Source organism: Triticum aestivum, chromosome 2A, assembly GCF_018294505.1.
Source record: "Triticum aestivum cultivar Chinese Spring chromosome 2A, IWGSC CS RefSeq v2.1, whole genome shotgun sequence".
Taxonomy (NCBI): Eukaryota; Viridiplantae; Streptophyta; class Magnoliopsida; order Poales; family Poaceae; genus Triticum; species Triticum aestivum.
Genome location: NC_057797.1, coordinates 26,301,663 through 26,306,099, shown reverse-complemented (window position 1 = coordinate 26,306,099; position 4,437 = coordinate 26,301,663). Strand labels below are relative to the sequence as shown.

The 4,437-nt window shown below is 46.7% G+C and overlaps 1 pseudogene; it reads right to left on the bottom strand.

The window, feature by feature from the left end:
• LOC123184429 (uncharacterized) overlaps nucleotides 1–2,536 on the bottom strand; it is a 4,132-nt pseudogene extending 1,596 nt beyond the window's left edge.
• Nucleotides 2,537–4,437: the final 1,901 nt, after the last annotated feature.

The window sequence follows — 4,437 nt, the reverse complement described above, 5'->3', positions numbered from 1 at the left end:
GCCATTTCAGTTTGAAAAAAATCAAAAGAAAATGATAAAAACTTCAAAAAATAAAATCCTTCGAGAGGTAGTTATATTACTACATCTACTAGTTAGGAAAATTTGAAAACTTAAATTTGGACATGTTTTGCAAAAAGTGTAGGGAAAATGTAAAACGGCTATAACTTTTGCATACGACGTCGGAAAAAAACGTATAATATATCAAAAAATTCAGCACGAAAATCCGCATCCGATGGAGACCACCTACGACATGTTTGCAATTTTTTAGAATCCTCAAATTCCAAAAGGAAAAAAAGATATGGTCAAATTTCAGTTTTTTTAAAAAAATTGGTTAAATCTGGTCAAACTACTTATTCAAGAAGTATTAATGTTACTACATAATTATTCAAGAATATTAGTGTTACTAGATAATTATTTCAATTTTTTGAATTTTGGTCAAATCTGGTCAAACTGTGGTCAAACTATGGTCAAACTTATTCAAGAAATATTAGTGTTACTAAATAATTACTATTTTTTAGAATAATAGTTTCAAACTCAAATAGTGAAATGTGTGACTTAATGCTCAACCTAAACTCCTGAGGGTTAATAGGATTGACATCTTACTATTGTCAGGAAAACAACAAGTGCAGACTTGGAAATGAAGGAGAATAGAACCCGAAAGTTAAGCGTGCTCGGGCTGGAGTAGTGAGAGGGATGGGTGACCGGTCGGGATGTTAGATGATTTGGAATGAGTGATCCACACTTGAGCAGTTAAGAAAGGTGATTAGAGACTAAATCACCAAATAATTCAGAAAAATTGAAAATTGAAAAAAAAATCAAAAAAATTTCCAAAATTTTCAAAAAAAAAACTTTAGTACCGGTTGGTAACACCAACCGGTACTAAAGGTCCCCCCAACCGGTTTTAAAGCTCCGTTTGCTACTAGTGGTTCTAGTAGCAAAGAACTAACATGGCATTGTGGTAATATCACACAGATCACCTGCAAACTGTAGTCTGGCACTGCATGTCAGTTGCAAAATTCACAGCTGAAATCGCTATGTAGTATGTGACGTGGTTTAGAGTAATATGATAAACCACATGGACCTCCAAAAAACTGTAGGTGGCAATGTGTTTGGTTTATCATGTGTAAATTCTGAAGTCAGAAACGGGCCCCACATGCCACTTACAACATCAAAAGCACAAATATTGCCAAGTTGTATGATATATGACCATGGTGAGAGACGCTATAACAAGAGGTAAATAAGCAAAGCAATCGACATTGGGAGAACTGCATAATAGTACATTATCTGCAATTAATCAATCAGAAGCTGAAAACACATGATCTGCTGCCGCAAACATTCTACACATAAGACATACTGGAAACCGGTATGAATGTAAGCAAAACATGAAATGAAAAAAACTACCATAATGTGCAGTGCCTCCAAATTGGGAAATCAGCCGAGGAAGGAGATAACCATCTTGGAATCGGTGTGGCTTCTGAAACACACATTCAGACTCAGGAACTTGACGCTGGTGGCCATGGCGCTTGGCTCGCATTTATCCCGGCCTGGAATGAACCCCATTGAACAAAAAAATTACACATTTAGTATTGTACCTCCAACAATTGGACGATGTTTTGCTAACTGAAGAAACTGTTAGACCGCGGACAGGAGATGTACACACCATGACGATGTTGTCTCGCATCTCCAGGAACCAGGATGGTGTTCCCTGGCTGCAAGATTCCTCGTGTAGCTTGGGAGCATCGCCAATCCTGACCTTGGTGCACAAGCCGCCGGCGTTGCCTCGGGACCCCTCCAGGATGAGCCGCTCGAGGCGAGGAACCTTCACCACGGCGATGTCCTCCGGAACAAAGCTGCAAATTTGGACGCACCGGAGGCTCTGGCTGACGAAGCAAAGGCGCAGCCCCTTGTTGCATCCATGGATGTTGAGGCCTGAGGGTCTCCAAGATGGGGCTCTCGGCGACGACAAAGTCGATGTCCCCGTCCTCCATGACTACGCTGCAGATGCCAAGCTCACGGAGGTGGTGGAAGAAGGTGCGGGGTAGTAACCTTGCCACGTCCTGGAACTTCCAGAGGCCGATGTAGAGGCAGCCGATGCTGGCGATGCCAAAGAGCACGGCCCGGAGGGGCACATCGAGCGGCCACGGGCGGTTGACGAGGGCGAGCTCCTGGACGCCCTTGGTGGCCAGGAGCTGGAGCCAGCGCGCGAGCTGGGCCTGGTAGGCGCTCATGTGGCTGCTGGTGAGACGGGCGTAGGGGATGGGTCCCGTGTGCGCTTCGAGGACGGTGGAGATGGCGGTGATGATGGCCGCCGAGTCGGCGGCGTGGGGGAAAAGCTGACGCCTTGGGGCGGAGGTGGGCGTCGTTCAAGATGATGTCCGTCGGAGGCGGGCATGTCGGGGATGAGCTCGGTGCTGATGTTGCTGAGTAGCTCCTCCGTGGATCGGTCCACCTCACGCGGGTCACGGCCCCTGCTCCGCAGATCGGCCTCCGTCACGGGGTCCACGTTGGTGAACGGCGGCTGCCGGGGACCAGCCATGGTCGGCGGCGAGGGTTTGGGTATTTGGGGGTGGCGAGTGAAGCGGAGAGTGGAGTGGGTCTGTGACCGAGGAGGCGGATGATGGGGGTGGGCCCTATTTAGGGCTTCATGTTTAGTTGGGCCGAACTCCGGCACAGGATGTCTGTGGGCCTATACTAAAAAAACATACACGAATTCGTATACAAGGTCTATTTAAAATATGACCGAAGTTAAAGCATCAAGGTTGACGAAGTCATCACCGGCACCTCACCCATCGACGGGGAAGCGTCAAGCCTGAGATTTGATCTTGCCATCAACCATTGTTGCAACCGTAGTCGTCGTCTTTATTCTCATGTCGCTCGCTCATTCGGACGAGTGGTGCCCAACGGAACGAAAAGACGGAATGTGAGGATTCCATTCTTTGTTTTGAAGGAGCTCGAGCCTGCAGTGACATGGCTAGTGAGGCGGCTTGCCAGCTAGAATGGGCCAAGGAGATGCCTCGAAGCCAGGCCGACCCTGGTGTATGGTCGAAGGGGCGACGGCTCGAGGCCCAGGCCAGGAGGTGGGGCCATGATCTGGTATTTATGTTAGTATAGCCTAGCAAAAATATTAGGTAGCGAAAAAATAAAAGGAGGAAACCAAGCACAAGGGGCTGGAGATGGGCTAGGCCCAATTGCTGCTAGCGATAGGAGAAGCGTCGACACTCGCACGGCCGCACGCGTTAATCACTCCGAATATATGAACGTTCACTGGTTTGTTTCATCTTGGACTCTCTGCCAATCGCTCGGCCACTGGGGATTCTTGTTCGTTGGCTAATTGTCGCTGTTGCGCACGGCACCCTGGTGTTGCGCCGCAGCCGTGTGCCCATGCCGGCGACCGGGCCATCAACCATCCGGCATCCGCTAGGCCGCGAGGTGCAACCATCAGCCATCTGTAGGTCATTGTCTCATTGGCAGATTGTTTTCGCTTCTGCATAATCCGTGAAACCACGAGCATGAATTGATCTTGTCTTTAACAGCTACGTATTTATCCACCTAGTCTTTCGCTTCTTTTTGATCTTCTCTTTGTAGGGCTCTATGGATTTTGCGATTGAGATTTACAACCTTTCTAGAATAAAAATGTAATCATTATCAAGGGCATTCAGACGGTTCCTTCCCTCCAAAAGATTTCAACTTAGATCTTGAGGATCAAAGTGGCCACAAAACAAGGTTTCGGGTTTGCAGATGATATCAAGTAATATGTTGATTTCTCTGTTCAACAAATCTTTTATAATTAATAAAATTTCAACCACTATCCTCATTATCTAGTGGGCTTGAAACATGGTTCTAATCCCTCATCAGAAGACTGTTATAGAAAAGAACATGCATATGGAGGCACCAAATGTGTTGATGTTGGCCAAGGTAAGCATAGCTGCCTTATGCGATTTTCCCCCTATTATAAGAAGCATGTGCATCTTTTAGATAGCTACATATCGAGGTAAAAATAATAGTGGTATATGTAAATGTCCCAATAGGTATATATTAAGGAGCCCCAGCTTCTAGGTTGGCCCTAGGCCCCAAAAATCTCTGGACCGGCCCTGCTTGAAGCTCGCGAGGATGGTAGCGCCGGCTCTCTAGATGGTTCCAACGACTGCACTGGAGACATGGAAGAGCCATGGGACATTGCAAAAGTGTCAACTTTTGCTTGGTGGTGATAGTGTGTGGCGTCTCTAACAAAGTGGGTAGGGGGTAGACAAGGTGGTGGCTACACGGCTTGCTGGACGCACTGGTTGGGAAGAAGGGTTTTTATTGTTGAAAGGCGACCAAGAAGTGTTGTAGGAGGTGGTGTTGGTTAGTAGATAAAAGTGTCTCCAGACAAGAAAAAAAAGGTATTAAAAGGGGGTTGGGAGAAATATAATTTTTCATTTTGTTGAGATGAAGGGG